We start from the raw sequence: 24879 nt of genomic DNA, 5'->3' as shown, positions 1-24879 counted from the left end.
ATAGTTAATACAGAAGAGTGGGGGTGGACGATGGTTTGCCCAGAATCTATTCCATTCCCTCGGGTAAAACAAGGATGTTCTGTCTGCTAACATACTTAAAGCAGTAACTGTAAAAACGGCAATGTTATGGTTGAAGCTTTCTAAGCCATATGTGTTGACAGAATGCTTAAGTCTCTCTCTGCAATAAACGCAAACCCTGCCAGGCAGAACTACCAGGGCCAGCGCGACTGAACGACTGCACGCCCGAAAGCGTAGGGGCTGGAAGGCTGCGCAGCGCTCGGAGTGCATCCAATGTTTCCTCTAACAAAGGCACCGTCTTGAGGCAATTTCGCGGGCCCCGCTCCCCTTCCCAGCACCAGCTTTGTCTCCTCGGAGGGGCCCCAGGCGCGTCGCCGCTTCCAGCAAGCTCGGAGGCCGGCCCGGCGTGGAAAGAAGCTGCACGGAGCCGCGGCCGTGGTTTCCTGCAACCTGAGCGTGCCATTAGAGGATGTCGGAGTGCTGCGGCTGAAAGAGATACCTGCTGCCTGGAAATCGGGGCTGCACTTGAACAACCTCTTTGCACCAATTACGATCGTACAAAGAAACTCGATCGGCCGGGGCGGCGGAGGCCTCGCGGGGTCGTACGGGGGAGCTCGGCGGGCCCGGCCTCGGGGGGCGGGCCTCCCGTCGCGCGCCTCCCAGCCAGCCCGCGGCCCCCGGCCCGCGCCCCCCGCCGCCGACGTCGGGCGCGTAGACCCCGTGCGCGCTGACTGGCTCGCGCCGGCCTTCGCCCGGCTGTGGGCGGTTGGGGCGCCCCCGCGGGAGGCCGCCCCGCCCCCGCCGCCGCCGCCGCCCCCGCCGCCGCCGCCGCCGCCGCCGCGCGCAGCCTCGGCCCCCTAGCCGCCGGGGCGGTGGCGCTGTTGCCGCCGCGGCCTGTGAGGCAGAAACTCCCTCCACCCCGGTCCGGCCCGGGTCCGCCTCCTCCTTTCTCTCCTCCGCCTCGCCTCCCCTCTCCGTCTCCCGCTCGAGTGAAGGTGGCGCGGCGGCGCGCGACGCAGCCTCGGCCCCTGGCGCGGGCCCGCGAGCTCCTGAGGAGACCGCGCCACCGCGGCTGCGGGGAAGGAGAACCGGGGAGAGCGCAGGGACTGCGGCGGGGAGACTGGAGGGTTAGAGCGGGAGTGGCAGAGACCGGGCCGGCCGGTCGGACTGCCCGACCGACGGTCGCCTTCCAGCCTGCGCGGCCGGTCGGCTCCGGCTCGGGGCGGCGGGGGCCGGACGGGCGCAGGGTGCGGCCGGCGCACTCGAGACAATACCCGCGCGGCGCGGCTGTGGGGGCGGAGGCCTAGTGCGGCCCAGGCCAGCGGAGCTCCGCGTCCTCGCCCCCGTGGGCCGCGCAAGGTCCCGCGGCTCGGGGCGGGCGCCGTCCCCTCCCCCTCGGCGGCGCGCCGCCCCGGGGTTCCGGGTTCCCGGGCACCGAGCTGGATCCTGCTTTTCACCCAGGCAGGAAGTGAGTTTCGCACGGCAATTCCGGGCGGTGTCACGAGTGAAAAGTTTTTTCCTTCGGCGGAGAACCTAGACGAGGCTGGGAAACTCCTGACAGAAGTCGCAAGCAGGAAGCCAGCCCGCACCCCAGCCCCCACCGAAGCAGCCGCGCTGCTGCGGGCGGCAGCTCCACATCCGCCTAGTCCTCGCGGGAGCCTCGGCGGGGCCCGGAGCCACTGAGGAAGGGCAGGAAACCATGTCAAGCCGAGCCTCGGGACGGCTGCCCTGAGACACCCGGAGAGGTAATTTTTTTTTTACGGGAAGCGTCCAGCCAAGTTCGTGGGCCGGAAGCGACGGTACTTTAGTCTACCTCGCTCTGCCCGAGTTGTCTGACTTCTTTCTCCCTGGTCGGAATGCCTTGTCGTTTTAGCAACTGAATAGTAAAACTGATTTACCCCCTTGCCCCGTCTACCGTCTGGATTCCTTTCTTTTTAAGATGGGGTTGTAAGAATGTGGTGGGACGAAAAGTTTTTCAGCCGTCGGAAGAAAGAGTTCCTTTGTTGAGCATAAGGGCCAGAAGTTTTAGTGTTCCGGGACGTATACAATGTATATCAAGTTGCTGAGTCTGGCAACTTTTGTTTCGGAAGAAAGTTAAGTCTCGCTGCGGGGAGAGACTGATTCGCTCTCACTGAGATGGCTGCCACATTTGTTTATGTTGGTGTGGATTGTTTTGGTTTTCGCGTTAATCCTACATGGAGGTCGTTTTAAGGCACGTCTTTTTCTTTGGACTTAAGAAACTGCCTGCCTGCCATTCTCGATTGCTTTTTCTGGACGGCCAAGGAACTACTTGTAGTAAGTCATGCCTTCTTTTCAGTCCGTAGCTTACAGTGCTTGTTTGGTTACCTGATTGAGGACGAGCAGCTGCTAAATTTTTCTTGAAACTGGCGTTCTAGGAAGCAGAATGTCGTAAAGAGTATGGATAGAGACGGAGAAGGATATGGCTACCAAACCAAAACAAAACCCAAACACCTGCAAGAAGTTGATTAGTCAGGACTTGTATGCCGTTCCGATTAGGAACAACATTGGAAGGGAAGAGAAATAAAATCCTTAAGATTTTCAGGAGAGTCACATTGTGCGAAAAAGTGGCGCTGTTTTGCAGATGTATGGTCCTCATATTTTTTCGTGTTGGCCCATCTGGTTTTGTTTGGTTCTGCCTAATAAGTGATAGGTACAGACTGTGCGGGCAGGAATTCGTGAAGCATGGCAGACATTCCACCAGTCAGACTTAGGAACGCTTCTGAACCAATGAAACCTTCTTTATGGGTAAAACTAGTTTTGGTTGCAGTCTACCCTACTGTCTTTTCCCTTAGTAGTGCTTCAATTGTGTGCCTTTGTAAGTGTAGTTTGTTTGCTTCCCCTCTTCCCCCCAAGTGCTTTTGTGGTAAGGGAAGTGACAGATAATACTGTGTTTTAAATAAATATTAACTATAGGTAGATGTAGCTTAAGCTTAAATTGATGTTTAATCAGATATTACCAAAATAATTACCAGAAACTTGAGGGGAAAGAGTTGACTTCCTTTAGTTGAAAGAGGAAAGATAGGTTTTATAGATCAGGATCAAGTGAGTTCACAACTTGTTCTTGGCTATTTGGCTTTTATTAAGTACATTTCAAAAAGAGAATTGTTTCCAGTATTTATGTTGTTGTGTTATTAGGGCCTGGTCTCTGGAGTTTTTGTTTTCATTTTTATTTTATTGGTGAGATTTGTGAACCATCAAGTTATTCCTGTTAAAAGTCAGACTGCTTTATGAAGGAGTTTAAAGTGCATAACTGGTGAACTTTATGATTTGGGGACATATAATTAGGCAGCGAAAGAGGTTATTCTTGAGCACATGAAAGAGGGGAACAAAATAAATGACATTGAACTTCGCTTTCCTTTTATGGCTTCTACTTGGCTTCAGCCTCAGAGCCTTAATAGAGCAAGTCTTTTAGAGAATGAACACTTTGCAAAGATGTTTTTGTGTCATTCTGTTTTGTATAAAGTATCATGTCACTTGAAAATGCCTACTTAACACACCCACCCTTTAAAGAAGTAGGTTATTTTTGAAAGAGTAGTATGTTTAGCTTTTTGACATGTTGAAAATGTGAGGTTCCACCTTTGTGAACCTTTGATTCCCCCTTTTTCCTCAACAAGGCATTTATTTTGCAGTTAAAGTTGGGTAAATTTAGCATCAAATTAGCTTAGTGAGTTTTAGGTTTTATACTATTTTCAAGTCAAATATTTTTTGGAGTCTTGTTTAAAATGCAGCAACGGTCTGAAAAGAGATTTCTTATTTAAAAGACAGTGATTTGAAGTCTTTTTGAATGGCCTTAAAATTTATGTATTTTCAGCATTGTGTGAGGGAAAGCCTTCCTCCCAACTCCCGATTAAATTGTGAGATAAAATACTTCCTAGTGTTTGTCTGGATTGCGTAAAGAGGCTTGTTAATGAGAATAATATTGAGCTTTCAAAGCTTTACCTGGTTCAGTATTATGTCAATTCCTTGCCATTTAAGAGCAAGCTATTGTCAATGTCATGTATAAAATGCTTAGAGAGGTTAAAGAATGGAAACAGTTTTATTGTGCTGTTCTTAACCTAGTAATAACTATAGAGGTATTTTCCACTAATCATTGGTAGTAAACCTCTGAAATGTGATTGTTTGACATTTTATTTATTTTTTATTTTTGACTGTTTTTCATTTCAAAAATACTTTGTATTAAACACCATCTGCTAAGGAGCATACTTTAAATTTTGAGAAAATTAGGTATTTATGTGGGCATTTATTTGCGATAATTGCTTATTTAAGTTGCTTTTTGTTGTAGAATAAGATTATGGCAATACTTACAAAATACTTAGGATTATACAGAATTTAGTGATGTTGGATAGCAAATACATTTCTTTATAATTGTTGCATATGTAGAGTTTCTTTAAATACACCTGTTTTGTTGCTTCCATTTTAAGCTTGGCTGTTTTATTCATCCATTTTTTTCTGTCTCGTTGTCTAAGAAGCACCAACAACACAGAATGGCTTTCCTCCTTTCTTGGCACCAGTGTTACATTTCGTTAACTGTTCACAATAGATTAATTCTTGAATGCACATTATTTTTTTGTTGGAGTACAAAAATGCATATATGAGTTCTGTTCTGTGCTATCTCCTTCTGAGTTAGTGAGGGGAATTTCATTTTCATTTTCTCTCCTTCCTCAGCACTAGTCAGTCTCACTCTTCACTGCACTCCCAGTTTTCAGGTTTAGAGTTTACCTTTCTTTCTCCTCTGTTGGGTTTCCTAATTTTAAAGCCTGCTGTTACTCAACTTTCTCTTCTAATTCCTTTAATTTTTATTTTTCTTTTATTAATGTACTTGTTTATCCTATTTATCCATGTTCATCAAATAGTTATATTTTACTTTGCCTCTTTTCCCTGAAGTTCTTTAGTCCATGCATAGTTCTCCTCAAAGTGTTTGAAATATGAAACAAAATAATTGATTTGATCAGTGTAATTCTGATAACGTTTGCATTCCAACTCAGTGTCCATGGCACATTCATGTTTATTAGTATACTGCTTTGTTTTATGCTCTTTCATCGTTTTTTCCCCCTGCCTCTGCAGTCAGTCTTTGTATACATTTGTCTGTCTCCATCTGTAATTGCATTGCTGCTCTACCATATTACTTTTGTCACTTCCAGTTTTGTTCCACTGAATGGAAGGCCTTGACATGCTTTATAAATGCTAGTGTGAAAGAGAATAGAAAATAAGACCATCTAAAAGTAACCTTAGTAAAATAAAGCTCTACTCAATAGGAACGGTATCTATGAATTTAATTGCACAGTATATTTTAACAAACCCTAGGAAACAACAAAAACCACATTTGTGTAATCAAAACAGGTATAATAAAGCCTGCAAAGTTTATTCATGGACACATTCTTAATTCATATCTTTATGCATAGTGAACTATTTCTTGGCTTCTTGGTGTGCTAGAAGGAATGAAAAGGCACACTGACAGCACCATGGAATTATGACTAATGAGCATTACAGTGAGAGAATGGGAAAATGGAAAGAGGATTGAATAACTTAGAGAGTACAGATGTTCTGAGCTTATGATAGGATGGTACTGTGTGCTGATAAACTGATCAGAGCTGGAACTAATGAAGAATGTACTCACTTCAACACACCTACTAAGTGTGATGGCTTAGGCTAGACTACCTTACCCATGCTCAGAGCACTTCTTAATCCTGTAGTTGGGCAAAACCATCTCATACAAAGCTTAATTTATAACAGTGTTCAGTATTTCCTGTGACTTAATTGAGTACCTGTATCCAAAACACTTTGGAAACCTAGTTCACTGCAGGGTATTGTTTAGTTTCCTGGTTTTTTTTTTGTGGCTCCTGAGAAATATCATACCTGGGATTACCGATTGAAGAAGTGATCAGAATCTTACATAGCTTATGCTGAGAGAGTATCACTTTTATGTGCTGTAAAGTGAAACAGCCATGAATTGAACCTTGTTACTTCAGAGACCCTTTGTAGTCTAAACTACTTGTTTTGGGACACAATGCCATCTTTGCATTTCATTTGCAGGTTAGCGGAGTGTCTCTGTTGTAATGGATGATTATGAGAAATAGTAGCAGTTTTAAGATCATTTGGTGTTTTGATCTTAGAATTCCTAATTCTTCTACAAAGTGAGATCCCTACAAGTTTGGGTTTGTGTCAGATACTGAGTTAATTTTGTTAGACATTAAAGTAAAAATTAAAAATAACAGTAAACCATTGCCTGCTAACATTGTTTTAGCAAAAAGGATACTTATTTTGCAGCACAAACACAGTCATGACATGAACACAGTCATGACATGGTGGATTGTTTTCATGGATATTTATGTCCTTACATAAAGTGGCATAGGAATGTATTGTATACATTTTATTGTAACTCTAAGCCCATCTACTAGAGATACTTTAAGATGACTTTAGATGACTGTAATACTAAATCCAGTGTAAATACTAGGTAATGGAGTATTTAAGAAATAATGACAAGAAAGAAATGTATGAATTCAGTACAACAGCAGTTTTCCCCTGAGTATTTTCACCATGGTTGAACTTAGGGATTTGGAGAACTAACTATAATAAATCAAAAAGAGGATGCTTTTGCAGTTTTGCAAGTTCCTTATGTTAGGCTTAATGTAAAGCATCTCAAGTCTCATCTGTTTCTCCATTTGTTTCAGGATGCTATTTTGATTGAAGTATGTGAAGAAAATCTACCCTGTCAGTTATGTTTCTAGGAAAGAGAAGAATGTTTTCAAAATACCTTTTAGATACTTATGGGGTATTCTGAGTTATGACAAAATCTTGAGGCTTAATCTTTCAGCTTCTTGGTTTTTGGTTCTTAATAATTTGTTTTTGAAATACAGTTCCTAAGAACTTTTTTTTTCAAAGGAGTTGGTTTCTATTGTTCAGTAGTAATTTGGTCTACTTTAACTAGAATCTCTTAGTTATTAATTTTTAAAAATATTTTTCCGTTGTCTACTTGAAAATTTCAACTTGTTGTACTTGGTAGATCTATTGTAGTTTTGGGTTTCCTTCATATACTATGCTTCCTTTTTCTAGTGGATATAATTTTTATTATTGGCCTACTTTGTGCCTTATTGGTATTTAAACATATTTTCCTGGAGCAAGTGAATACTTGTTCTTGCTTCTGTACTTGCTTAGAAGAGGAGTGTTGTACTAATGTGTTTTAGCTTTAGGATGTGTGGATCATTTGGCTTCTTGGTACAGGTGTTTCCTGTCCTTCAGGAGATGCCTTCCTATTTCCAGCATCCCGAGGCTTGTCAGCTTTCCTGCAGGACAGATAGCTCTAGTGGAGCTTCAGCACATTCGACTGTAATTTTGTCTACAAGCTGACTGACTGCTCAGAAGAAATTCTCCTGATCCTTGTGTAGAAAGCACAGTATCTTTGGAGCTACATTTCATGCTTGTTTTCAGCACCTGCCCCTTATATGTATAGTGGTAGCTGTACTCGTTTATCTTTTGGCTATAAAAGGTATGAAACTGAGTGGATGCCTGTTACTGCTGATAGTACCAAGCCCTATAGTTGTATGCCTTTTCCATCTTTTTTCTTTTTTCTTTTTTTTTTTTTTTCCGGAGCTGGGGACCGAACCCAGGGCCTGCGCTTGCTAGGCAAGCACTCTACCACTGAGCTAAATCCCCAACCCTAAAAAGATTTATTTACTTTTTTTTTTTTAATGTATAAGAGTACACTGTAGCTATCCTCAGACACACCAGAAGAGGGAATCAGATCCCATTACAAATGGTTGTGAGCCACCATGTGGTTGCTGGGATTTGAACTCAGGACCTCTGGAAGAGCAGTCAGTGCTCTTAACCACTGAGCCATCTCTCCAGTTCATGCCTTTTCCGTCTTAACTAAGCACTTGCCATGTAGTGTGGTTGTAACTTTTTTTTTATTTTAATTTTTTTAAGTGGTAAATACTGGCTTTGGGGACTTCTACTGCTAGGCAGGTAATCTACCAGGTAACCTTCGTTGTTTAAGGTGGAATAACAAAACAAGTATAACTATCTTTCCAATTTAATAGATAGAAGGAACATTGCTTGTTATTGACTTGGAGACAGTGCTATGTAGCTGAGGCTAACTGAATGTACTGTGTAGCGTACTGTGTAGCTGAGGTTGGCCTTGAACTTCTGATTCCCCTGCTTCTGCTTTCAAAGTGATTGGGATTATAGCTGTGTACTACTACACCTGGCCATGAAATGGATTCTTAATGTTGACTTTAGTACATTTATTATTGAGAACTTGTACCTTTTTACTGAAAAGGAAATGGTTGGTGGGTTTTTTTTTTTTTTAACTAGCCTATTTACATTTGAAGTATCTCTGCCGTGTATTTGATACCCTAGATGGCTATGAAGTGACTGATAGATAGGGTGTGTACACAGTGGAGATGCACTGTATAAAGGGATAGTATGAGCTTTTACTTTAGAATTGGTTATTTCTGGAATTTTCTATCAAATAGTTTTAGACTATGGCTGACTTTAGGCCACAGAACTGGATAGACAGGACTCTTGGATTTCATTTGGTGTCACCTTCCCTCCCCAATCCTTAGTAGTCTCAGATTACTCTGTAGATAGATACTCTTCCCAGGATTTTAAAATGGCTACAGACTTTTTGAACATTTTCTCTTGTTTGAGGTTTGTTTTCTGAGTGTGTGTGTGAGAGACTGACCTCAAACTCACTTGGTAGCTAAAGATGACTCTGTCCTCCTGTTTGATCCCCGTCCTCATCTCCTGAGTGCTGTGCTTACAGGCACACGTCATTGTTTGTCCTCAGGAATCAAATCCAGGGCTTTGAGGAAGTTCAACAAATATCCTTTTCACCTGGATTATATCCCTAGTCTTTGTGTTAAGTTTTGAGGCGGTGACAAGACATAAAATGCCTTATCACTCTGAAACACTTCCATGTAAAGAAACGTTCTTCTTGTAAAGAAAGCTCTTTCACATAGCCACATGGAGGCTATCAGGTAGACTCTAACACTGCCTGCTAAGGCCTGTCAGTTGTCTTCATGTGTTACAGCAGTCGTCCTCCTACTCCTGCATCTGGAACAGTGCCTGTCTTTCAAGGCACTGACATGTTTGAAAACTACAAGCTTCATTGCCTTGGTGAACATTCCATCATTTTCACTTGTCTGATGTTTTTCATATTTATTTCCTATATTTCATATTAGAGTTTTAGGATTAGCTCTTAGCATCTTCATGAGGCATTTTGAGTCCTGGTGGCATCTTACCAGGGACCAGGCAATTGTGGTTTGTTTACTACTGATACTCGCTTTAAGCGGCAAAGGTTCTGACTGCCAAACTTCTTCTTTCAAGTTTTTTGTTTGTTTTTGTTTTTGGTGTTGTGGCTTTTTGAGACAGGGATTCCCTTTGTTAACAGCCCTGGCTGTCATGGAACTCCGTGCTGTAGACCAGGATAGCCTTGAACTCAGAGGTCTTCCTGCCTCTTCTTCCCAAGTGCTGGGGTTAAGGAAAGGCATGCGACACCACTGCTCAGCTTTTTCAGGGTATTTTGAAGATAGGTGTTTTGAAACATGTAAAAAATTTTTTCATTATATTTTTAATTTACTTACATTTACTTAGAGTCTAAGTTCCAATTCACAGAGTTAAAACTCATTTTCATTCATTTTTATGCTCATTATTTTAAGGTAGGGCTGGTGATTGAGCATGGCAGGCTAGTCCACTCCCACCAAGCTGTGCTCTCAGTCCTCTTGTTACTGTTTAGCTAGTGAGGACTTCTTCCACTTGGCTTTTGAAAATTAATTTTAGAATATAACTATGCTTTTTGCATGTTCTAAACAAATCTGCGACTATCTTGGTTATTATTTTAAAGATAGTCTGTGTGTAGGAGTGCTTGCTTGTACAGGTGCAGAGGCCAGAAGATATCCTTGATTGGGATTCTACTCTGCACCTGAAGCTCTTGTTTCTTTTTTCTTCTAGACTGGAATCCAGCAAGCTTCAGTCATCCTCCCTCCACCTACTGGGATGGGCTGACAGGTTTCAGGCTTGTGCAGGATACCTGACTTGTTATGTGGGTACTGGGATCTGAACTCCAGCCCTCATGTACAATTTGTATGGCAAGTGCTTTTAATCACTGAGACCTCTCTAGACCCTTCTTGGTTATTTTAAGAGGAAAATGGTAGTTAGGAAGCAGTGCCTGGGTACTTGTATTTATTTCTCTAGGGTACTGCCTTAGGCCTTCCAGGGAGTCTTTTTATGAACACATATTTGTATTGATATCTATGTGAGGAAAACTATGAGTTTACAGTAACACTAATTCTAATCTATACAAACAGGGTTATAAGTTATTTAAAACGTTTTTGTTTTTGTTTTTTGAGAACTGGACCTTACTGTGTAGCCCTGGCTGTCCTGGAACTTGCTCTGTTGACCAGGCTGGCTTCTAACTCAGATCAGAGATCCACCCCTCTTGCCTCTTGAGTGCTGGGATTAAAGATGCCAGGCTTTTGAATTTTTTTTTTTTTTCTTTACTGGGGATAGGACTTGGGTCTCTACCATTGACATGTATTTCTAGTCTTTTCAGTTGCTCAGGCTAGTCTTGAATGAACTCTGTAGCTCAGTCTCTTTTTTTTTTTGGTTCTTTTTTTCTGAGCTGGGGACCGAACCCAGGGCCTTGGGCTTCCTAGGCAAGCGCTCTACCACTGAGCTAAATCCCCAACCCCTTCTTGGCCAGGCTGGCTGGCTAGGGAGCTTGTGGTACCTGACTGGCTCTAATCTCCAATTCCGAAGATAGGAACACAATTGTGGAGCAAGTACTCTCACTCATGGAGACTCTCTCCCTAGATCCTTCTGCTATGTTGGAATTCTGTTGTTTATATCATTCCAAAGTTCAGAGCTTTACATCTACCTGTAAGGATACCCTTGATTTTCAAACCATAGGTCAGTTTTAAACCCTGGGGTAGAGGTTTTGCATTGGAACCTGTGTAAGAAACCTGCAATCTAAAAATGAATCCCTCCCACTCCCATCAAAGTGTTATCTACCCTAGAATTAATAGGTCAGTGTTTACTGTCCTTGGAGATTTTGGACATTATTTAATCATTATGTGGTTAAATCCACTTCTAGGCTTGAAGGAAAGGCCAGGCAAGCATCTTGAAAGTTTCTCATGGATTAGCTGTCCTGTGGTCTTTGGGACCTCCATGAAGTGTGGTTATTGTTTTGGTACTGTGTGTTACAAGGGGCTCATAGATAGCAGATACTGTTTGGTATGTCGTAGGTAAGAGAAGGCCATTTCTAAACCAGAGTCCTTAATAGTCATCTTTTTTTTTTTCAAGGAAAAGATCAAGCAAGCAAACTTTGTTCTTTATCTTTACTTATAAATTTTACTACTGTTATTTTGTGTGGGGGGGCTGAGGGCGTGAGAGGTGTGAGTGCAAGGGAGACAGAGATACATAGAGACAGGGAAGGGGAGGGAGAATGTGTGTGTGTGTGTGCGCGAGTGCCATTTGTGCGTCTGTCTGTCTGTCTGTCTGTCTGTCTGTGTGCTACCTGTCTGTGTCTGTCAACATATAAATACCATTGAGCATTTGGAGGTCAGAGGACAACTTATAGGTGTTGATTGCTTCCATCCTGCTGTGTGGGCTCTGGTTTTGCAGCAAGTGCTACCTGCCACCCCTTAGTAGTCATCTATAGTATATTTTTATCATCATTCTTATCTTAGTTATTGAAATTGTTTCTAGTATTATCTGTTTTGTCTTTCTTGCTTGCCCTTTTTTTTTTTTTTTCAGTACTGGGAATTGAACCCAGGGCCCATGTATGTTAGACAAGCATTTACCTGGCTCCTGAAATAAAGGGCAACTTTCATGCTTGTTATTCACAGAAACACTGAAGACTTAAAAAAAAAAAAAAAGCTAGATTGCTTGCTTAGAGTGCAAGAAACCTTGGGTTCATGTCCGGTATAAACACAAAAACTTTCAAATAGAATTTTAGTTGATATGCTTTTACTTTCAAGGTATATGCTTATAAAATTTAGTAATAGTTTTTCTATTTTTAATTGAATCATAAATTAAACTATCATAATGTTTTATGATTTAATTTAATACGCAGGCTAACAACAGTTGTTATCTCATCACACAGTGTTCTTTGTGTGTATCGGGGAGGGGCCAGTTTCATTGGGTAGTTGAGACAGACCGAGATTCTTCATTGATTGTTCTACAGTCCTGGCCATGTGTTTAACTAATATTCCTTAGTTCCTCCTGAAGCTTGTTTGCTTGCTTTATTTACTTACTTTTTTAGTTATTTACTTACTTGCTTATTTTGCTGTGCTAAGTATCAAATCTGGAGCAACATGTATTCAAGGCAAGGGCTCTATCAACTGAGGCTGTGTGTCTCCACCCCCACCTCACCCTCAGGAAGTTTTTATTGTTGCCTAAGGGCTAACGTACCATTTCACACTTACTGTCTCTAGCATTGTCAGCCATGAAAGGGAGAAGGAGCAGAAGGAAACTTACTAAACTGTAAATATTTATTGAGAAACAAAGATTCTTAGATTGATAATAGTTAGTCCCTTCTATCTCTTTCTTTGGGTTTGAAGAAATCTTCAGTCATCTGAGAAGAACTTCTTGAACATTGTTTCTGCATGATTCTTACGGTCTTAAAAACAAAACAAAAAAACCATGCAAAGGTCTATAAACATTTTTCTTGAACTCCTTAGTAATTCACTAAATCATCAAATGACAGTTATTTCAGTCATTTACTTGATCTTTATATAAATGCCACTTCTTAATGTAATTTACTTAGAGCTTCCCAAAGGTCCTTGGTTAATTAGTTATACTTTAGAGTTAAATTCTGTTAATTTACATGTTTTGTTGATCATAATGTTAACTTTTTCCTAGTGTATTTCTTAGATAATTTGTAAAAAAAAAAAAAAAAAAAAAAAAGGCATGTTTCTTAGGCTGTCGTATTTTCCTGATTCATCATTACTGACTTGGAAATAGTCTAGCTTGAATAAGCCTTCTCCTTTTTATTTTGATTAACAAAAAGAAACTGAGCTCAATGCAGGAAGCGTAATTCTGAAGGAATTTTAGCTTGTCAGTAACATTAAGTGAGATTAGAAATATAAATCTAGTTTTTCTAACTCTGTTGCATCCATTCTTTTTTTTTGTTTTGTTTTTGTTTTTGTTTTTGAGCTGGGGACCGAACCCAGGGCTTTGCGCTTCCTAGGTAAGCGCTCTACCACTGAGCTAAATCCCCAGCCCCTGTTGCATCCATTCTTACATTAGTATTTTTTTTTTAAAGTGTGTTTGACAAATCTGATTTCCTTAGCATAGTACTAATCCCTAAAGATTTAAATAAGTATTAGAGAAAAAAAATTGGGTTTACTTAAGTCAGGAAATTATGGACTAATAATTTTTTTCCTTTTTAGTGAATGCCAGTTTATCATATAACTTTTAAACTTTAAAAATAACTGGAATACAGTTCAATTTACAAGAAGTATTAGTATTAATATTTGAGCCAGTAAATTTCATAGAGAAGTTTATTTTAAAGCAGTATGCATGCAGTTCTGCAACATGATTTCAGATTTTTGTTTTTCCAAGTATATGTGAGTTCTTTGTGTAGTATCAGGATTGCACACAATTGCCATTAGGTTAAGTACCATGCTACCTTTTTTTTTTTCCTCTTTTCTTTTTTTTCGGAGCTGGGAACTGAACCCAGGGCCTTGCGCTTGCTAGGCAAGTGCTCTACCACTGAGCTAAATCCCCAACCCCTATGCTATCTTTTTATTTCCTAGGTTATTAACACCTTGTATTCATGGGACACATTCCTTGCAATTAAGCTAATACAATACATTGTTACTAACCAAAGTCCATTGTTCATGTTCACCTTTGCTCTTTATGTTGTCCTGTGGATTCTGACAAATGTGTAATGACTTTGTTCTATCATTATTGCTAAAAATATCAATAGTGGATTTGGTGATGTATATTAAATGAAAGGAATTGCAGCATTAATGTTAGAGGTGGGAGTAAGGAATGATAATACTCTTGTTATAAGACAGTTATTTTTACCTGCGATCCAGTTGAATTTTACTGAATCTTATATATGAAAGTTACTTGTAGTTTTAAAAAGTTTTATTGGGGCTGGGGATTTAGCTCAGTGGTAGAGCGCTTACCTAGGAAGCGCAAGGCCCTGGGTTCGGTCCCCAGCTCCGAAAAAAAGAACCAAAAAAAAAAGTTTTATTTACTTACATTCCAAATGTTGCCCCCATTTCCCAGTACCCCTCTAAGAGTTCCTCACCCCATCTCTCTCCTCCACCTTACCCCTCTCCCTGTAGTTTTGAAGAAATAAACATTTGGCAATTCGTATCTGTAAAATTGAAATGTTTTTCCTTTGGTCTGTTGTGTGTTATGTCAGGACCATACTGTTATTAGTACTATGGTTCTCGTATAGATTGAGGTCTGGGATGGTGATCTGTCCAACATTGATGATTTTGTTCAGGATTACTTTGGTTATCTAGGGTCTTATGATTGATTACATATGAATTTCAGATAGTCTTTTTTATTTTTGTGAAGAATGGGATTGAGATCTTTTTTTAATTTTATTTTCTTGTAATTACATTTCAAATGTTATCCCCTTTCCCTCCTCTCCCATACCCCCTCCCCGTGCTTCTATGAGGATGCTCCCACTGCCATCCACCCAACACCCTGCCATTCCCCTACATTGGGGAAATGAGCCTTCACAGGACCAAGGGTTTTTCCTACCACTGATGCTGGAAAATGCCATCCTCTGCTACATATGGAGCTGGAGCCATGGGTCCCTCCATGTGTACTCATTGGTTGGTGGTTTAGTCCCTGTAAGCTCTGGTGGGGTCTGGTTGATTGATATTGTTGTTCTTCCTATGGGGTTGCAAACCCCTTCAGTCTTTTCTCTAACTGCTCCATTGGGGTCCCTGTGCTTAGTCCAATGGTTAGCTGCAAGCATCCTCATCTGTATCAGTAAGACTCTGGCAGAGCCTCTGAGGAGACATCCATATCAGGTTTCTGCCAGCAAGCACTTCTTGGCATCAAAATAGTGATTGGGTTTGGTGGCTACATATGGGATGAATCCCCAGGTGGGGAAGTCTCTGGATGGCCTTTTCTTCAGTCCTTGGTCTACTCTTTATCCCTGTATTTCTTCCCATGAGTATTTTGTTCTCCCTTTTTAAGAAGGAGTGAAACATTCACATTTTGGTCTTACTTCTTCTTGAGCTTTATACGATCTATGAATTTTTTCTTAGACATTCCCAGCTTTTGGACTAAATATCCGCCTATCAGAGAGTGCATACCATGTGTGTTCTTTTGTGACTGGGATACTTCATTCAGAATGAGATTTTCTAGTTCCATCCATTTTGCCAAGAATTTCATGAAGTCATTGTTTTTAATAGCTGAGTAGTACTCTCTTGTATAAATGTAACACATTCTCTGTATCCATTTCTCTGTTGAAGGACATCTGGGAATATAGTGGAGCATGTGTCCTTGTTATATGTTGGAGCATCTTTTAGGTATATGCCCAGGAGTGGTATAACTGGGTCCTCAGGTAGTCCAAGTCCAATTTTCTGAGGAACCTCCAGACTGATTCCCAGAATGGTTTTACCAGTCTGCAATCTCACCAACAATGGAGGAGTGTTCCTCTTTCTCTACATCCTTGCCAGCATCTGCTGTCACCTGAGTTTTTGATCTTAGCCATTCTCACTGGTGTGAGGTGGAATCTCAGGGTTGTTTTGATTTTCATTTCCCTGATGACTAAGGATGTTGAACATTTCTTTAGGTGCTTCTTGGCTATTCGATATTCCTTAGTTGAGAATTCTTTGTTTAGCTCTGTACTCCATTTTTTTTAAAATGTATTTTTTTTTTTTTTGGTTCTTTTTTTCGGAGCTGGGGACCGAACCCAGGGCCTTGCGCTTCCTAGGTAAGCGCTCTACCACTGAGCTAAATCCCCAGCCCCACTAAAATGTATTTTTAAAAAATATTTATTTATTATATATAAGTACCCTGTAGCTGTCTTCAGACACACCAGAAGAGGGCATCAGATCCCATTACAGATGGTTGTGAGCCACCATGTGGTTGCTGGGATTTGAACTCAGGACCTCTGGAAGAGCAGCCAGTGCTCTTAACCACTGAGCCATCTCTCCAGCCCCCTGTACTCCATTTTTTAATGAGTTATTTGATTCTCTGGAGTCTAACTTCTTGAGTTCTTTGTATATATTGGTTAGTAGCTCTCTATGGGATGTAGGATTGGTAAAGATCTTTTCCCATTCTGTTGGTTGCCATTTTGTCCTAAGGACAGTGTTCTTTGCCTTACAAAATCTTTGCAATTTTATGAGGTCCCATTTGTCGATTCTTGATCTTAGAGCATAAGATACTGATGTTCTGTTCAGGAAATTTCTCCCTGTGCCCATGTGTTCCAGGCTCTTCCCCACTTTCTCTTCTATTAGTTTGAGTGTATCTGGTTTGATGTGGTGGTCCTTGATCCACTTGGACTTGATCTTTGTACAAGGAGATAAGAATGGATCGATTTGCATTCTTCTACATGCTGACTTTCAGTTCAACCAGCTCCATTTGTTGAAAATGCTGTCTGTTTTCCATTGGATGGTTTTAGCTCCTTTGTCAAAGATGAAGTGACCATAGGTGTGTGGGTTCATTTCTGGGTCTTCAGTTCTGTTCCATTGGTCTATCTGTCTGTCTCTGTACCAATACCATGCAGTTTTTATCACTATTGCTCTGTAATACTGCTTGAAGTCAGGGATAGGGATTACCCCAGAAGTTCATTTATTGTTGGGGATAGTTTTCGCTATCCTGGGTTTTTTTGTTGTTCCAAATGAATTTGCAAATTGTTCTTTCTATCTCTGTGAAAAATTGAGTTGGAATTTTGATGGGGATTGCATTAAATCTGTAGATTGCTTTTGTCAAGATGGCCATTTTTACTATATTAATCCTGCCAATCCATGAGCATGGGAGGTCTTTCCATCATCTGAGGTCTTCCTCAATTTCTTTCTTCAGAGACTTGAAGTTCTTGTCATACAGATCTTTCACTTGCTTGGTTAGAGTCACACCAAGGTATTTTTATATTATTTGGGACTATTGTGAGGGGTGCTATTTCCCTAATTTCCTTCTTAGCCTGTTTGTCCTTTGAGAAGAGGAAGGCTACTGATTTGTTTGAGTTAATTTTATATCCAGCCACTTTGCTGAAGGTGTTTATCAGGCTTACTAATTCTCTGGTGGAAAATTTGGGGTCACTTAAGTATACTATTATATCATCTGCAAAGAGTGATATTTTGACTTCTTCCTTTCCAATTTGTATCCCTTTGACCTCCTTTCGCTGTCTGATTGCTCTGGCTAGAACTTTGAGTACTGTATGGAGTAAGTAGGGAGAGAGTGGGCAGCCTTGTCTACTCCCTGATTTTAGTGGGATTGCTTCATTTCTCTGCATTTAGTTTAATGTTAGCTACTGGTTTGCTGTATATTGCTTTTACTATAATTAGGTATGGGCCTTGAATTCCTGATCTTTCCAAGACATTACGATAAAGGGGTGTTGAATTTTGTCAAATGTTTTCTCAGCATCTAATGAGATGATCATGTGGTTTTTTGAGTTTGTTTACATAGTGGATTATGTTGATGGATTTCCATATATTGAACCGTCCCTGCATCCCTGGGATGAAGCCTACTTAATCATGATGGATGATCATTTTGATGTGGTCTTGGATTTGGTTTGTGAGAATTTTATTGAGTAATTTTGTATCAATATTCATAAGAGAAATTGGTTTGAAGTTCTCTTTGTGGGATCTTCGTGTGGTTTAGGTATAATTATAATTGTGGCTTCATAGAAGGAATTGGGTATTGTTCCTTCTGTTTCTATTTTGTGGAATAGTTTGGGCAGTGTTGGTATGAGGTCTTGTATGAATGTGTGATATAATTCGGCACTAAACTCATCAGGTTCTGGGCTTTTTTTGGTTAGGAAACTTTTAATGACTGCTTTAATTTATTTTGGAGTTACAGGATTTTTTTAGATGGTTTATCTGATCCTGATTTACTTTGATACCTTGTATCTGTCTAGAAAATTGTCCATTTCCTCCAGATTTTTCAGTTTTGTTCAGTATAGGCTTTTGTAGGATCTGATGATTTTTTTAATTCCTTCAGTTTCTGTTGTTATGTCTCCCTTTTCATTTTTGAGAGATGGAGATCTTGATTGGGATTGTATTAAATCTGGAAATAGCTTTTGGTAGAATGGAAGATTAGCTGGCCTCACCAGGCAGGGCCTGGAGTTTAAATGTGGTGTGGGAAAGGAAGAAGTTATGTTGGTAGGAGTTTTCTCTATTTATAAAAATGCTTTGTTTCAGATTCTCAGTTAAGTTTTTTATTTTGAAATACTTGTATGTTCACATAGAGTTTGCCGTGAGGTTCTGTGTTCTTTTTATTCCATTTACCTTAGTGATATTGTACATTAGTGTATTGAAGAATTACAATTGCCAGTTTTGTGGAAGCATTTCATTCAATGTCTTAAAAGTATCCTCCAGATTTTGACAACTCAGATTTTCATTGTTTTTACCTTTTTTTTCTTAAAAAATAAAAAAGATACTATGAAAAATCTTTGGACACATTATAGATATTTTTTTCATAGAGGTTTGCCCAGCTCATTACCATACTTTTGTAATCCCCTTACCCATAGGACCACTTAACTACTTATGTAAAAGAAACTATGACATAGCAAAGAAGGCTTCTATCATTAATCTAAAAATGTAAGCATCTTAGCAAAAAGAGACAATTAAATGTTAGTTTAGCCCTTTAAAATTTGTTTGATCTATGTAATGTTTCAGGGTCCATTTTTATTTCTTTTGAAACAGGCTGTCCATGTAGCCCAAGCTGTTGTCCAATTTGCTGAGAGAAGGTATCTTGCTGAGACCTGTGGCTCTTTGATATGGCTGGCCAGCAAACTCTAGGGATCCTCCTGTCTACTTCCCCATTGCTAGGAGCATGTGCTACCATGCCTGACTTTCTAATATGGGTTCTGGGGATCTAACTCAGATCCTTTTGCTGCAGGGTTGCACTTCCCTGAGCTATCATGTCCTCAGCCTGTTTAGTGAAGTATTTTTATTACATTGTTTTTTCACATATGTGTGTGGTTATAAAAGCACCGACGGTCAAAGGATACCAGTGGGTAATGGGTTTTCTACTTTGACCCTGTAGGTTCTGGGGCTTGAACTCAATTCATCATGCTTGGCCTCAAGTGCTTTTACTTGCTGAGGCATTTTGCCATACTAGTAAGTGGAGATTTCATCTTGGCTATGTGAATTAATATATGTTCTATACCTTGTAATGATTTTCCTGTTATAAAGTTTGGATAACACATCTCCATAGATATAGTTTGTAGTTGTGAGTCTACATTTATTTATGTCTCTTCTACTTAAGTATATTTTGTCACTTGGATTTTAACATTCAAAACTGAGCTGAGCTATATTTAGTAGTATATTCCTATAATCTCAACATTCTAGAGGTTAAGACAGGAGTATCGAAAGTTTGAGACTATCTGAACTACACAGTGAACTTCTTGTCTCTGCTCAGCTACATGGTGGGTCTCTGTCTCTCTCTGCATCTGTCCGTCCATCTGTCCGTCTATTGGTCTCTGTTTTACAAACACACACACACACACACACACACACACACACGCAAGACAATTCTTCCTTTGAGCTAACTAAGCTACTTTTCATTAAAAAGTACCAGTCTTATTTGATAGCAATGGAAAATTAATTAATATACTTTATTTGAAGTGAAAAATCATAGGTACTTTAATGTTCCAAACTATATACAAGGATTGAAAAGGGAGGGGGTGACCTATTTTTCTACTAACTAGAACAAACAATAGATAACAATACTATTGTTATAACCATATTGTTTGCCATGATCTTGTTAGATTTTGTTAGAAAATATCATTAAGTGTTTTTTTGGGGGGGGGTTGGGGATGGAGTAGGGGGGTGTTTCAAGATAGGATTTCTCTGTGTAGCCCTGGTTGTCTTGGAACTTACTCTATATAGACCAGGCTGACCTTGAACTCACAGAGATCTGCCTGCTTCTGCCTCCTTGAGTGCTGGAATTAAGGTGTGCACCACCACCACCGCCAGGCTGTCATTGAATATTTTAAAGATGCATATTAGTATTCTGTGGAGAAGTTGAAAAAAAATCAAAGCTCACTCCTTTTAAAATGGAATTTATACCTTTGCAGTTCCACTTCCGTCTGTGCAAGAGAATAAACACTCGCCTTCAAAATATGTATAGTCCTCAACGACACCGATTCCGGTGTTGATTAATTATAGAAGGGATTAGTTAAAAGAGTAGAGCAGATGCCACTCTGCACTTAGAGTGAATTATTGACGAAACACAGATGAATCTCATAAACATTGTTTAATGAAAGAAGCCAGACACAAAAGAGTATATATTGTATGAGTCTATTTACTATGAAATGTAAAACTCAGCTCTAGTGTTGGGTATGACTTTATTGCTTCTGGATAGTAGGGGCATTAACTGGATGAAGGATATAAGGGAATTTTTGGTAGTGAAAATGTCCCGAAACCCCAGTATATACTCTAAGATGTGTTCATTTCATTGTATGAAACTTTGCCGAAAACAAACAACAAAAACCAATAAGAAAACAGAGCAGGTGAAATGACTCAGAAGATAAAGCATTTGCTACCAATCCTTACAACATGAATTTTATTCCTGCAAGTTTTTCTCTGACATCTGTGTGATATGACGTGTTCATCCACAATACATGAATATAATAAGAATTTTACTAACAGACAGTAATATGCACATTTAGATCCTGCCTGCCAGAGATTCTGATTTAACTTGTTTAGGGTGTTTGCTTATTCATGGAGTCTGATTACGGTATTATAATTAAGAACTGTGAGTTCACTAGTAAGTAAGAGATCATTGGTTACAGATACACCTTGCCTTTGGATGGTGCCATCATGAATGCACCTGTTACACGTGTAGATTGACACAGGAATGTTGTATTGCCAAATAAGCTACAATTAGAAGAGACATTGCTGTTTGTGCCAAGATTTGATGACAAAAAGTGCTTGATAAATTTTAAAACAAAGTCTTGATATTCCATAATTTATTAGATGTTTAAAGATGTTTTAACAATTATAAAATATTTTGAAAAAAGCAAAACAATCTAGCCATTCCAAATACACATATTTGTGTTTTCCCAGATTTATGACTAAAGGATGTTTAAAGTTATGTGGGATTGACTCCCAATTACACGATATCACTCCATTTACAATTTATTATATCTGTGAGAACTCCTGTCAGATGTGGTGTTTTACTGTGTCAGTTCCTTATTCTGTAAGGAATTGTACTTCTCCATTTGAGTTAGATAATATGTGAAGATGCATTTTAGGTGTCTTTGCTGGGGAGGGTGTGTGTCTGTCTGTCTGTCTGTGGGTCTCTATAGAGCGGTCCTCAATCTTTCTAATCCTGTAACCCTTTATACAGTTCCTCATGTTGTGGTGACCCCAACCATATACTTTTATTGCTACTTTATAACTAATTTTGCTGTTATGAATTATAATGTAAATATCTGTGTTTTCAGATGGTCTTAGGGATCCCTGTGAAAAGGTTGTTCTCCCCCAAAGGTGTTGTGTGATCACAGGTTGAGAGTCACTGGTGTAGAGGTGTACGTACAGTCTAGAAGAGTGTGTCTGATTCCTTGGACTGGAGTTGTAAGCAACCAGATGACAGTGCTGGGAACTGAAATCTGGTCCTATGAAGAGCAGCAAGTGCTGTTTAACCATGAAACCAAGGGACATCTGTCAGTTTTGAGAACAACCAGCCAATGTGGTACTCTGAATTTTTTGGTATCAGGAGAGGCAATGCAGATCATCAGTAGTGAGGTCACTTTGAATGTCAATTTTTTTTTTAAATTGTGTTGCAGAAAACTAATGATCTAGCATTTGACCAGTGTCTTAGGGTTTACATTGCTGTGAAGAGACACCTAGGCAGCTCTTTTAAGGACAACATTTAATTTGGGCTGGCTTAGTCTCAGAGGTTCAGTTCAGTCCATTATCATTATGGTGGGAACATCCAGGCAAGCATGGTGTAGGAGGAGCTGAGAGCTCTGCATCTTCATCTGAAGGCTGCTAGGAGAAGACTGGATCTCATGTGATCAGGAGTAGGGTCTCATTGTCTACCCACACAGTAACCCCCTTCCTCCAACAAGGTCACACCCACTCCAACAAAGCCACACCTCCTAATAGCTCCACTCTCTGGGCCAACTATACTATAGATGTGTTTCTGTTGTAGGTAATTTGTACGTGGACAACTTAAAGCAAATAGTAGCGTAGCAATATGACAGAGTCAACAGTACTCTTTGTATACTTTGATTCTGCTTAAATTTCCATAACTAATACAGCATAAAACATGAAGGTATATCTATATGTAAGCATTTTTAAATAAAGTTGTTTCATAATCATAATTTTAGATTTTGTACTTTATTTCCCCCCTATTTTAAGAACTTATATTAACTTATTTAACTAGGGCACATGTATTCTAGGTAAGTGCTTCACTCCTGAGCTATTCTCTCAATCTCTAGTATAAAAATTTTCACCAGAGTCTACAATTTTCTTCACAAACAATTCATACTGAGTTTAAGAAGATAAATAATACTGAAATGTTACTTCTTGACTTGAATAATAAGAGATTTCTTATTTGCTACATAACTATTTAATCTATCTTTTAAAAAGAGTTCCAGCCAAAATGCAAATCATTTATAAATAAAATCAAATATACCTGCTTCAAAATTTTGTTACTAAATACAATTTTACATAAACATTATTTACCATTCAAATAGCATATTATATTCTTTTTGTTTGCCTGCACACATGTGCTGCTGGGAGGGAGCCAGGAGAAAGAAAATATATAAGTTAAAAAAATTTAGAAGATTGTGAAACTAATTTATTGGGATGTATCAATATTAAAATTACTATGATTTGATAAAGGACAGGATAAAGCATTTGCTTTTATGTTGTGAACACACATGTGATATATGCATGTGTCCAGGAGTGTACCCTGTGATGCACAGAGAAGGCAGAGGTTGATTTAGATAACTTCCTCTGTTGTTCTCCATTTTAGTTTAAAAATCACTATCACTCTCTGCCTGTTCCTTTGAAGCAGGGTCTCTCCCTGAACCTAGAGCTCATGTTTTCTAGGCTAAAATGGAAGCCAAAAAGCCACAGTAATTCTCATGTTATTGTTTTGCACCCCAGAGCTGGAGTGACAGGCATCAGGGAGTACCCACTTGATAAGTAGATGATAGACTCTAAGCTCTGGTTTTTATGATTGCGCTCTTTAACTGCTACGCCTGCTCCCTAACTCCTTTACTGATTTTGTTTTGCATGTTTGTGTGGAATATATACATGTATATACATTCATGTGTATGTGTGAGTGCACGTAGGTGCATGTTATGTTGAGGTCCAAGGTCGACATCTTTAGTTTTAAAGATCATTTCCCACCTTCCTCATTGAGCTTTATAATAAGGCTTGTCTTGATAGCCAGCTCTCCCCAGAGACCTCCTGTCTGTACTTTCTGCTGCTACGCCCACTTTGTGTTTACTTGGGTTCTGGTATAAAATTTATGATGTTGAGTCCTTCAGTGTGGATGGAAAGATAGAGATAGTGATTTACAAAGTAACTGAGAATATTTATATTAGATTTTTTCATGTATTTGAATCTTTTTCTAAATTTTGAATTCAGAATCTTTGGTATAAAACTGTCAATATGACTGACCCTTTATATGAAGTAGAGACTAGAAAAATAAGATTATATGAAGGATATAATTGGCCTTGTGGGCACTCAAGGACTAAATTGTTAGTTTCAGAAAGAAATTGGAACAAATAATTAGAAAGTTATTAGGAATTAATTTTTCATTAATGGGAGCTTTTGATTCTGGTCTGCTCGTTATACGGATACTGTCTTAGTTTTACCGTGTTTTGGAGAGAGATGATTGATTAGCTATTTGGTGTGTAGGGATGTTGCTGTTACAGTGGATATGGGGAAGCACCCTTCATATGGGAGAACAGCGTTGAGAGAAGGGCCGCTCTATTGAGCTGGGTGCTTGTTATATATACTCTGCCTTAGCATAGGCATGCTATGGGTTTGTGGTGACATTGTTTTAGAGAAGTCTCTGTGAAGTAGGAAGCTATTCTAAAGAGGCCTGGTATGTGTTTCTTGCACAGTGTGATGTCTCCAGGGTTTATCCCTGCTATAACATATACCAGTCCTTTTTGAAAAAATAGCTGAATGGATGTGAGGTTTGGTTTATCTTAGGTCATTGATAAATCTTTGGTCTGCTTCAACATTTTGCTTCCTGTATAATGCTGTCACACTACAGTTTTTTTTTTCTTTTTTTGAGAATATTTGTTTAGTGTTGTTATATAGCAACTGTTTTGGTTTTTTGGTTTTTTGGTTTTTTTCCTCCCGAGAAAGGGTTTCTCTGTAACCCTGGTTGTGCTGAAACTCAATATGTAGACCAGGCTGGCCTTGAAGAAATCCACTTGCCTCCCCCACTCCCTTTTACTAGGAGTAAAGGTGTGTGCAACCATTTCCAGCAGTATGTCTAATGTTTTAAATTTGCCAATCTGTTTTCCTAACTGGCTGTACCATTTTAATATTTCCATCTGTAATATATAGGAGTTCTAGTTTCTCCACATCCCCTGTAACATTTATTTCTGTCTTGATAATTCCTCTACTGGCATACTGTTGAATTACTGGAGTTTTTGATTTGTATTTTTCCTAATGACAAAAATGCTAGCATTTTTCTGTGCTCTGGGTTTTTGTTTACTTTTGGAGA

At 39.7% G+C, this 24879-nt stretch overlaps 1 protein-coding gene across 12 annotated transcripts in view; it reads left to right on the top strand.

Moving 5' to 3' along the window:
• The first annotated feature begins 563 nt into the window (after positions 1-563).
• Erbin (erbb2 interacting protein) overlaps positions 564-24879 on the top strand; it is a 102186-nt gene continuing 77870 nt past the window's right edge. For 8 of the 12 annotated variants that reach the window (XM_063282246.1, XM_063282245.1, XM_063282244.1 and 5 more), the window contains exon 1: positions 564-1763. The gene's annotated coding sequence lies outside the window, so the exon portion shown is untranslated. Of the gene's footprint in view, positions 2314-19221; positions 19296-24879 lie in introns of those variants that run through there. The other 4 variants (XM_063282243.1, XM_017591179.3, NM_001427815.1 and 1 more) reach the window with 4 other exon arrangements.

Source organism: Rattus norvegicus, chromosome 2 (genome assembly GCF_036323735.1).
Source record: "Rattus norvegicus strain BN/NHsdMcwi chromosome 2, GRCr8, whole genome shotgun sequence".
NCBI classification, from domain to species: Eukaryota; Metazoa; Chordata; class Mammalia; order Rodentia; family Muridae; genus Rattus; species Rattus norvegicus.
This window is presented reverse-complemented; position numbering and strand designations above follow the sequence as displayed.